Raw genomic sequence first — 12553 nt, forward strand, 5'->3', positions numbered from 1 at the left:
TGCATTTAATTTCATCATTGCCTTGTAAGATGTATTTTACTATTTGTTGTTATTGTGTATTGTTTTCTAATTTGAGAGTGTATTTCAAGACTATAACACATTGATTAGCAATAAGAAGAGATAAGAGGAGATGTATCACACAAACGGCATCATAATAACATGCTGTCAGCAGCCTGATTTTATAACTTCTATGACTCCTAATAGAAATGTATTTAGACTGTGAGAATATAGCTAAAAGAAAAAGCATAGACACTGCCTATTAGTTAATCAAATTGAAAAAATGTTGAAGACAAATGGAAAAAATCTGGAGCTAACTTAGCAGTGTAGTATATCCTTTACAGTAATGAACTACTTATCAGGAGAGTTTATGGGAACCCATGCTTCTCATACAAAACATGATAAAAAGCTTGAATCCATTGATTTTTTTTAGAGTACTAATGACCATTATTTTGCTGATTCTGGTCAAAGAAGGAATAACATGTTGCAAATGATTAATCAAGGTCAACTTTGCTATGTATATTTGGAAATTTATCATCTAGAAAAATGTATAGAGAATAATTGGAAACCTATTTCTCCTATACTTAAGCAATATCATAAAATTCAATAACGTATCATTTATTGTAGTTTTAAACCCCAGAAAGTTTACAGCATGTACAATATAGAAAAATAATAACATGATTTGAATGTATGGACTACTTTGGTGGCTTAATCACCATTAAATTCTGTGGTCCATTTTCAAATTTCTTCTCTGACAGACTGCAGTTTGAAACTCAGAACAGAGTAAATTATTTCCGAAATTCATTTACTTAAAATATATACTCACAAACCCTGCTACTGAAGGAGAATGGAAATAATAAGTAGAGAGTGAGTTCTAGCTATACTCACTAAAAGAAATACCTAAGTACATCTTAATTTTTTTGTACTACACAAACCAGGATATACACAACAAAAGCAAATATCAAAAAGTGACTTTCTATTTATAAACGTAGGAAAATCCATTCAAATATTGTTAAAACATGGCAATATGACTTAAGAAAATGCATCCCTCGGGGACTGGGCCGGGAGAACGAGGGAGGGTGCGAGCGAGCCAGCGAGGCAAGGAAAGGCGGCCACTGGTGTCTGAGCGACCGCGGACTAGAGGGAAAGAAGCAGGGAGGGAAGAAAGGCCGCGAGAAGGCAGACAGAGGCTAGCGGTGGTAATAGGGGGAGAAGGAGGAGCTGGAGGAGGGCAGTGGCTTGCGGGAGGGAGAGAAGCGGACGCGCTCGGGAGGGGAAAGGGGTGCGCGCTCGGAGGCGAGGGGAACCGGATCGGGTTTGCTGCCAGCGGCGTGAGCTTCGGGGCGGTTTACAACAGCTCCACTCGCGCGGGACACAGTGAGCAGCGAGCACGCGTTTCCCGCAACCCGATCCCCTTGGACAGGATTCCTCCACCGCAGCCCAACGGGAGATCTCTGGAAACAGGGCTACAGAACATGTTAATGGAAATGGTACTGAAGAGCCCATGGATACTACTTCTGCAGTTATCCATTCAGAAAATTTTCAGACATTGCTTGATGCTGGTTTACCACAGAAAGTCGCTGAAAAACTAGATGAAATTTACGTTGCAGGGCTAGTTGCACATAGTGATTTAGATGAAAGAGCTATTGAAGCTTTCAAAGAATTCAATGAAGACGGTGCGTTGGCAGTTCTTCAACAGTTTAAAGACAGTCATCTCTCTCATGTTCAGAACAAAAGTGCCTTTGTATGTGGAGTCATGAAGACTTACAGGCAGAGAGAAAAACAGGGGACCAAAGTAGCAGATTCTAGCAGAGGACCAGAAGAGGCAAAACTTAAGGCACTCTTGGAAAGAACAGGCTACACACTTGATGTGACCACTGGACAGAGGAAGTGTGGGGGACCACCTCCAGATTCTGTTTATTCAGGTCAGCAGCCTTCTGTTGGCACGGAGATATTTGTAGGGAAGATCCCATGGGATCTATTTGAAGATGAATTTGTTCCTTTATTTGAAAAAGCTGGATCTATCTGGGATCTCCGTCTGATGATGGATCCACTCACCAGTCTAAATAGAGGTTATGCGTGTGTCACTTTTTGTACAAAAGAAGCAGCACAGGAGGCTGTTAAGTTGTATAATAATCATGAGATTCATTCTGGAAAACATATTGGTGTCTGCATCTCAGTTGCCAATAATAGGCTGTTTGTGGGCTCTATTCCTAAGAGTAAAACCAAGGAACAGATTCTTGAAGAATTTAGCAAAGTAACAGAGGGTCTTACAGATGTTATTTTATACCACCAACCGGATGACAAGAAAAAAAACAGAGGTTTTTGTTTCCTTGAATATGAAGATCACAAAACAGCTGCACAAGCAAGACGTAGGTTAATGAGCAGTAAAGTCAAAGTATGGGGAAATGTTGGAACTGTTGAATGGACTGACCCTATAGAAGATCCTGATCCTGAGGTTATGGCAAAGGTGAAAGTGTTGTTTGTACACAACCTTGCCAATACTGTAACAGAAAAGATTTTAGAAAAAGCATTTAGTCAGTTTGGGAAACTGGAGCGCGTGAACAAACTAAAAGATTATGCTTTCATTCATTTTGATGAACAAGATGGTGCTGTCAAGGCTCTGGAAGAAATGAATGGTAAAGACTTGGAGGGAGAAAATATTGAAATTGTTTTTGCAAAGCTGCCAGGTCAGAAAAGGAAAGAAAGAAAAGCTCAAAGGCAAGCAGCAAAGAACCAAATGTATGATGATTACTACTATTATGCTCCACCTCATATGCCCCCTCCAACAAGAGGTCGAGGGCGTGGGGGAGAGGTGGTTATGGATATCCTCCAGATTATTATGGATATGAAGATTATTATGATTATTATGGCTATGATGACCATAACTATCGTGGTTATGAAGATTTTCAAGCTGGAGCTAGAGGAAGGGGCGGTAGAGGAGCAAGGGGTGCTGCTCCATCCAGAGGTCTTGGGGCTGCTCCTCCCCGTGGTAGAGCCGGTTATTCACAGAGAGGAGGTCCTGGATCAGCAAGAGGCATTCGTCGTGGCAGAGGAGGTGCCCAACAACAAAGAGGCCACGGGCAGGGAAAAGGGGTCGAGGCCGGTCCTGACCTGTTACAATGAAGACTGACTTGCTATGTGGGATTACACCAGAAGCTTGCAGTGGAGTAATGGTAAGGAAATCAAGCAACCTTAAATATCTCGACTGTATAGGAGCATATTCTATTGCAGAAGACCTTCCTATGAAGATCATGGAATCAAATACGGGACATTGAACTAATACTTGGACTTTCATATGAATTTCTTTAACAATTTTCTCTATAGTGCAAGTTATTAAACTAAAGCTACTCTATTTTCCAAATGTGTTCCAACAGAAATCCTTCATAACTTCTAGCATGGTATCTTAATAAAGAATAAAGTTCTTCTCTCTAAAAAAAAAAAAGAAAGAAAGAAAAGAAAATGCATCCCATATATGGCATTGTCAGGGATGGCCAAAAGCATATGACAAATAGGAATAGAACAAAACTCGAACGGAATAAATAATGGCATACGTGTTTATATAAAAAGAAGAAGTAGGAAAAGAGGGATTAGAGGAATTATCCTATATAATGGATATTTTTCAAAGACCAAATAAAGGCTTGGGCAACCAAAGCAATCTAGAATTTTTTTTAAAGGATTGCCTAGGGGTTGAAACTGGGTAACTTTGGGGGAACCTCAGGGCTGAGGAAATAGTGGAAAGCAGCCAGCTACAGGAAGTAATGCCATTTCACAGTAAATGCAATTGGGTCCACAATTGGAGAGAAAGAACCCTCATCATGGATTGACTCATGTCCCCCACAAATACATGGTCAAGTTCTAACCCCTGGGCCTGTGGATGTGAACCCATATATAAATATGAACTTTGAAGATGCTGTTAAGGTGAGGCCAAGGTGTATCAGGGTGGACCTTAATCCAATACCACAGAAGTTCTTATAAAATCCAGTGTGGCTGGAGTTCCATAAACAAATGAAATTTGGACTCAGGAGTAATAGGAAGCAGCAAGAGACAGATGGCCAAAGCACAGAAGCAGAGACTGAGTTATGGATTGCCAGCAAGCCACCACCAGAATGTCACAGACTTCAGAGAAAGCATAATGCTGCCAACACCTTGATTTTGGACTTTTAGCTTCCAAAGTTGTGGGGGGAAAATGAATTCCTGTTTTGTAAACCAACTAGTCCATGGTAATTTGTTACAGCCATGCTAACAAACTAACACCATAACGAATATCTGTCAATTGCACATTTGCCATAAGAGGGTAATCACACAAAAAAATTCCTTCTACCACTCAGGTAAGAGCTAAACATCAAATTATTTCTCCTCTGTCTCCCAGTCCCGTCCCCTTTTACAGAAGCAAAAAATATTAGGTGTAGAGCAGAAGAGGAGGACACAGACAGGAAAAAGAAATCCTCTCATAACTGCACGCTTTAGGATCTGAGATGAGGTTGAGTTGGCATTGGGAAGACACTATAAACTGAATTTAAAGAAAAAGTTTTAATATTAAGCTGAAAGAGATCATTTAATTACTGAAATAAGTTTCTACTTGGAATTGACATGGACAAAAATAAAACTATGAGAACTCAAAATTTCATCCAGGGGCTCAAAAGGGAAAAAAAATGTCTAGATCAAAGGTTTGAAAGGCTTATGGGAAATAATATCACTGTCTGCTTGTTTTCAAGAAGGCCAACTTATTCACATGATAATGATTACAGTGTCATGTGAGAGCTGGGACCCCAGGGGACCATATGGAAATGACAAAGGAGAGAAAGCAATTAGAAGAGCAATGAGTGTACACTGACAACACATTATGATAATGTCCCAACTTGAATAGGGACAGTCTTCAATATGAGTTCAAGTTATGTCTCCTTCACGAAGAGAGGCAAGCTAAAAAATCTTTGCCACGTAAGTGCTTATCCTGTTGACTATTTAGCTAATCTTTTCCTGTAATGTTGTTTGCTTTCAGAGATCTAAGGAAATCACTTACATACTGCCATAGGAATCTATTCACTATTAGCCACTGGGACACCCAATAATATCCTCTGTACAATATTTATTTTTCTGATTGATTCTGTCTTGACTTTTTTTCTCTCAAGAAGTCTGCTTAAGCTCCTTAATTTTACTTGATGAATGTGGACATTTTGTTATTACTCCTTTTCTTTTTTATAAAAGAATATGCTGACATACTGGGAAAGATAAATAAATAAACCATCAAATAAGCAAACAGATCACTGAAACTTTTTATCAACTCTGTGGTTGATAATTATTTCTTTTGTGAAGATGCCTGAAAGAGAGAATAAATACTCCTAAATTAAAAGATGTGGGAGGGTCCCTTTCTCCTATTTGTTTATTATAATTACTTATTAATCACTTATTTTGTGCTTAGCATAGGGGTGCAAGTGTAGTGAATTAAGCAGACAGAACCCCTTCATGAATGACACTTTACAGGAGGGGAGATAAATAATTAGTTAGAAAAAAATATGCACAACTCTGATATGTGCTACAAGTGTAACATAAATGTGTTAAAAGATCTGCATCGTGGCCAAGATAGAATCCCAGAGAGTAACCTCTGAGGAATAGCTATTTAAATGAAACCTGAAGTATATGTAAAAGTTTTCAAGGTGAGGAAACAAACAAAAAACCAGGAGTATTCTGAGTTAATTGCCTGTGTGAAAGCCCTTAGGAAAAAAGAAACAAGGAGCTTTAGAAAAGTAGGGGGGATTATTGGATTATTGCACATGAAGCAAGGATGCAAGGGGAGAAAGTAAAAAGTAAGAAAGTGCCAAATCATTTAGGGTTTCACAAGTCAAGGTAAAGATTCTGAAAATTTATGCTAATAGCAGTGGATGAAACCATTGAAGAGTTTTAAACTGATGGGTAAAATAATCAAACACTATCACAGTTACTGATTTTACCTTTTAAAATATTCTCTGTTCCTATGTGTACTACACTCAGTTCTAAGGGTTACTAAATAATCTTTTATGTGGTATGAATATATGGCTTGAATATTTACATAATTCTAATTTTTTTTAAATATTACTAAATTATGTTGTATTTCTAAACCTTGCTAATGATGCTTGAGATCGTTTAGATTATACTTTTATTTTCTATGACTGTATCATCCAATACCTATGAATTTCTGTAGGATATCTATTCTGGATGAACCACAATTCTAGTTTGCCCTGACCCTTCCTGGATTCAGTCCTGAAAGTACCACATTCCAGGAAACTCTTTGAGCCAGGCAAACTAAGATGGTGGGTCACCATTTTTATCTGATACAATTAGCAAATAGAATGGAAGAAAAGAGAGTCTAGAACCCTAGTAATTTCCTAGAGAAACAGAATCTATCATTTTTACATCAATATGCACTTTAAAATGTGTGGAAAGACCTAATCTTAATGCAACTATTGATTTAACCCAATAGCTGCTCATTAACAGCCCATCGTATATGAATTTCTAGGCCAGGTTCTGGAGTATAGAAATAAATAGGGACATTGCCTTCTCTACTTAGAAAAGAAAAGCAAGAATAATAATTGCCCAATTAGGTTCTTATGACAGAAAAACACGAGACTTAAATGTAAAGTTGTGAAAGTTCAGTAGAAAAAGCAATGAAATTAAGAACCAGGTTGAGGAGCACACAAAGAAGACATTTGCATGGTGTGTGAATTTGAAGTTGTTATGTACTCCAGAAAAGGCCATGTTCTTTTAATCCGTTCTTGTGGGCGCAGACCTAGTGTAGGTGGGATGTTTTGGTTAGGTTATTTCAATTGAGATGTGGCCCATTCCATTTAAAGTGGGTCTTAATCCTTTTTCTGGAGTCCTCTATGAGAGGATGAAAGCCAGAAAAAAACCCAGAGAGCTGGAAGAAGCCCCAGAGAAGCTGAGAGACAAGGGCTTACCCAGAGAAGCTGAGAGAGCTACTGAAGCCAGAGAACCCAGGAGAGAAAGACAAGCAGATGCAAGGCCATGTGTCTTCCCACGTGGAGAAGCATCTCAGACACCAGCAGCCTTTCTTTAGAGAAGGTATCCTCCCTTGATTTCTTAATTTGGATGTTTACATGGCCTTAGAGTTGTAACTTGTAAGCTAATAAATCCACATTGTTAAATGCGTGTCCACTTCTGGTATATTGCATTCTAGCAGTTTTAGCAAACCAAAAACACATGGAAAATACAGCCAGTTAGAGAAAAATGACATTACCATTAGGCAGTACATACATGTTAAGCCTTTATGGCAATGAGGTATAAAAGGTGAAAGATATAATAAGTTCCATGGAGAAATATTTATTAGTCACAAGAAAAATAATAATACTAAAAATTAACATTTATTGAACTCTTTTTTTTGTACCAGGAACTGTATTCTGCGCTTTACCTAAATAATCCCAATTTATCTTCACACACCCTTCTGTGACAATTGTGTTCCTTACTAGAACCAGTGGAGGCATAGAAACAGATGGCCTAATTTCTTAATTTGTATCCCTATTGGTTATACATAAACACACAGTAGTTGGAATATGAATTAATTTAAATATTTAAATATATCATTAAATCATTTCAAAATGCAGTTATTATGGATTCATGTCAACACAGTTTGTATGAAGTGACTGATTGTGATAGTTTCAAATTTAAGTAGAAGACTTGCTATACATGAACTTATTTTTAGGCAGAAAAACTGTTAACATAATTTCTGCCATAAAAATCTTCAGACATTCTCTGTCATGTATAAGTTATGTAGATTTGCCTGTAATGCACAACCAAATCACATGGGCTTAGAAGGCATGTGGCAGAATGCAGTACCACAAAGCTCAATCTCAAGCCACATTCTCTGTGATTGAACATATGCATACACTGGACCAGAAAGGGGACTGTCAGCCTCATCTTATCCACAAACACAGTTTGAGTTTGAAAGAAGCTTAAAGCATTCACATAAAATAAAATTAAAATAAAAAATTAATTCTAATTTGTGATAAAACCAGAACACATATAAATTGAAAATTATGGAAGTTATGAATTAGTTGAAAAAAGTTCACTGAATAAAATGCTTCATCTATATTGCTGATGCTTGAAAGTAAAAAAGAGAACATTGAGACTAATAGGTAAAATTATTTGGGTGATACATGAAAGCAGCAAATATTCTGAAGAGAAAGAAGGTTCACATTGGAAATTTTTGATTAAATAAAGTAATATTTAAAAGAAGAATGGAAAACCACCTAATCTTTGAAATGTAAATTTATGTTAATTGCTTTTATCAAATTTACAATCAATTTATTTTTTAAATGGGCATTCAATGCTGTAACATATGAAAAGCACTCTACACACTTAATACCAACAGATGTATTCATCTATATTGTGGTCTATCATCCATTGATATTTGTTTTCTTTAGAAAACATCTCATTATACTAGAAAAACCAGAAGTTGGCCAGATATTTTGATCCAGAGTCTGAAAAGTCCTTTTCTCTTGAGATCCATGCTGCCTAATTAGTCAATAACACCATCTAACAGTGAGTACTGCAAAGTTCAGACATAAAGCCCTGGAAATGTAATCATGGCATTAAGGGCAGACTTTGCACATTAATTTGGTAGTATAAAAACTTAGCATGTAATAAATAACTCAGAAAAACACTCCAATGCTAACTTCACAAATAAAATCTTTCAAAACCTCCCCCAGAGACAAGTTCTGAAATGACTATGTTCTACAGTGTGGAAAATTGTGACCCTCTCTGTTCCTTTAAAGGTAAATGATTGACAATTTTAAATGCAAATTAAGTGCTAATAATCATGGAAGGGAAGGTCTCAGCTCAAAGTCCATTGGATACAGATCTCTAGGTTATAAATAAATTTATTAATCACTGGTTTAGTTTGGATTTCTCTCTCACATATATACATGCATACTATGAAAACATGTAGATACCCATATTCTGTAGATATGAAAATCAATTCAGTGATTTTCACTGCACTGACTTTCTCTTTTCATAATTCTTTTTTAAGAAGTCAGCAAAATGTGTTAGATTTCTGTCCTTACTGAACTGTGCTTCTCTGTACAATTTGTCAATCTAATTCATTAATGTAGTATGGAGCCAGGAAATGTATGGTCTTGATGATGGTGACTGAGGGATGCTATGCTTGTTAAGCTTTAAGCAAGATTGCCAGAGGTCCCGGTTGCAGGGACTAGCATTATTTTTTCTTGTTCTGTCATTCACTTGGTAACTTGTTCATTCTCTTCCTTTCTTTTCATTGATCCATTTGCATCAAATATCAGTTTGCTATCCTAACCATGATTCATAATAACATCACAACTTTTTGGTAGAAAATTATATCATGTTCAGTCTTACATCTAAAAATCAAGGTTACCTGTACAAAATAGTCTTCCCATAAGATTTAGCTAATCCATGGTCTCCTAAGTGTCAGTGTAAAGATGATCTCAAGGCAAGAAATTCTTGGAACTCTCCAATTCAAATTGCATGATTTTGTCATTATTAATCATAGTACCTTATATAATTTTCTTCACATTTTGAGATTAATTTTACATATTGACTTCATTTGTTGTCTGTCTCTCCTCTAGAATATAACCTGCATGGGGAAGTAGGTCTTTGTCTAATATTTTCATTACTGAATTTCCAAAATGTAGAACAATACTTGAAAAATATTAGGAATTATTTTGATATATGAATGAAAACATGTAAATATCACTTTTTTGTTTAGGGTGTGAGTGGGGCAAAGTATTCCAAAACAATTCTATAAAATTCAGAAGTGACTACATATATGTCAGAATTGGCTAAGGCATGACTAATTTTCTTAATGCCAAGGGCCTGACCTCCTCTTTGTATTCTGCACAGAATAGGTTTTATAAAGTTAAAAATAATAGTGCTTCAAAATACATTTTAAAGAGTTAAAATATTTTAGTTATAAATTGTCATATTATATTAAATGCCATTCAAATAAAAAATATATAAGAATCCATAGGGCCAACATATAGTTGGACAAGTTACATACTGCACAACAACATTTGTAAGGCATTGCCATTCACAGAACTAAGATTTTAGATTTAATATTTATTATAACACATTTCCAGACAAAGTAAAATCCCTTGTCATGCAAAAATATTTATTATATTATCTGACAATAGTCTTCTAACACATTGGGCTAAACCCATTTCCACAAAGGTTACCAGATGAACTGGGGCAATCATGGAGATCTAGAGCAGGACTCTTGGTGCATGAGAAAATTCACTAATTCTTTGAACTCATTATTAAATATATTCAAAATAATCAGGTAATGCTCTGATTAATATATATCTATTTAATTATACAGTTTCTACTATCGTTAGATGAAGAGTGAACTCCTAAAATCAAGTTCATTTTCAATAACTTTGACCCAATGTGAAAACCTGGCCCAGGTTGCCACGTAATTTATATAGAGGACTGGAACCCCAGGTTCTTTATTTTTCCCTTTTAAAATAATTTTCATTATATCAGTAAATTGGCATAAAGATATTCTCCAATACATGCATAGAAAAACAAAGAAAGTTAGACGGCAGAAGGAAAGGTGAATGAAATAGTGCCCAGAGAGGAGCACATGGGCAGAGAGAGAGAGAGAGTTGAGTCCATAGATGCTTTGCCTTGGGAATGGCTGGGATTTCCAATTGCAATCCTTCAAGTGTAGAGTTTCTTCCAACCCTTAAGTTCATGTATACATTCAATAAATCATTCTTCTCAAGGGGCGCCCATTCTCGACCAAGGTACGAAGGAACTGTATCCAATACTCCAAACTCACTGTATTCAAAAATTCAGATATGGCAGAAGTGAAGTCAGTGTTCCGGGAAGTTCTTCCAAAACAAGGACAGTTGTCTGTGGAAGATGTAACCACGATGGTGCTGTGTAAACCCAAACTTTTACCCTTGAAATCTCTGACTCTGGAAAAACTGGAGAAAATGCAGCAAGCTGCACAGGATACAATTCGCCAACAAGAAATGGCAGAGAAGGAATCACAGCAAAGAACCGACTGAATGATGAGTTGGCACTTCCACGAGCACCCCACCAACTATTTAATAACTAGAAAATAATATGCTGAAAATAGTATTTGTTGATAAAACCAATAGTATTCATATAAATGATACAAAATACCGAAGACTGATGAAACCTATATTATGAATTTTAAAATGTTGGTTGCTGTTGAACACAAAGCTTTAAACTAAAATTTACAGTTTGTTTACCCAAGTGTTTAGAACTGCAAATTTTTATTCAACATTCCTATTACTGTCAAGTTTTATGGATAACATTCTTAGGCACTAAGTATCGAAATGCAACTTTCTGTTTACAGAGAATCAACTACACCTCTTATTAAAAACCTACATTTGAAGATACATTCTAATCATGAATAAGGTGTTCATGTTGGGCTTTTATGTTACCTAACATAATATTTTACTAATTTTATGCATCCTATCATGTTTAAAGCTAACTTGCCTGACTGATCCTAATCAATGACAAAACTGTTTTCTTATACAAATTTGATTTTTAAAAAACCCTTATCTATTCCATATAGTCACCTATATTCTTAGTTTGATTATTTTTTTTAATTATATGGCTATCTTTACCTTCCAGGTATCAAACAATTAAAAACCTGAAAATGATTATTATAATTATCTATATAAAACACAGTAATGTGAACTTTAAAGAACTCGTGAAAAATATTTGAAGTTAAGTTCAGCCTTTTAGCTCTAAAAGACTATACTTAAACCTATAATAGGTATATTTCTAAGCATACCTCTGTAAATTCTGACTATAATTCTAGATGGGTTTGCAGTAGTCAATAATAGACTATTTAAATTCACAGAGGCCTTGAGGCCTTGCTGAATAATTAGGCTCTACAAAAGATAGATTAGAAATGTGATCATTCTTTAGATCACTGTTATTTATTCATAGCTAGTATTATTGTCTCAGACACCGGTAATGTAAAAAGTCGAGTATTTGAAGAATAATTTTTATAACACTAACATTCAGTAATGGACTTTAAGAATAATGAAAGATATTACACAAATTTTAGAAACTTCATTAAGCTCTAGATATGATCAGTATACACGAGACTTAAATATGCATGTGTTTTTCCCTAATATAATATTAAAAGAATTTATTTACTACTGTATTTTTGATTTAAATGCTAATTCACTAGATTCAAATGTGATTCTTTATATGATTTAAAATTTGCTGTGTAAATAAATTTTAAGTTTTTAAAAAGACCTAAAATAAATGTACTTCCAATAAAGAATCAACCCTGCTTCACAAAAAAAAATCATTCTTTTCCTCTCTTGAAATTAATGAAGTTACATTTGTATTATTTGTAATCAAAGAAAGACTAACACTGTCTTCATTATTTGCTGAGTATTTGATTTGCTCCAAACAGTTTAAATTTTCTCTGAAATGTCATGCACATGGAAAACAAAAAATATGTATCATGAAGATTTATGAGTTATATGTAATTTAATGCAGACGTTCAATATGTAGTATCTGGCAATAAACCAATGCA

The 12553-nt window shown here is 35.5% G+C and overlaps 2 pseudogenes; both read left to right on the plus strand.

Moving 5' to 3' along the window:
- The first annotated feature begins 1448 nt into the window (after positions 1 to 1448).
- LOC143686537 (heterogeneous nuclear ribonucleoprotein Q pseudogene) lies at positions 1449 to 3284 on the plus strand (annotated as a pseudogene).
- A 7464-nt stretch (positions 3285 to 10748) lies between these two features.
- Positions 10749 to 11180, plus strand: LOC143686538 (BBSome-interacting protein 1 pseudogene; annotated as a pseudogene).
- Positions 11181 to 12553: the final 1373 nt, after the last annotated feature.

This window comes from Tamandua tetradactyla, chromosome 6, assembly GCF_023851605.1.
Source record: "Tamandua tetradactyla isolate mTamTet1 chromosome 6, mTamTet1.pri, whole genome shotgun sequence".
NCBI classification, from domain to species: Eukaryota; Metazoa; Chordata; class Mammalia; order Pilosa; family Myrmecophagidae; genus Tamandua; species Tamandua tetradactyla.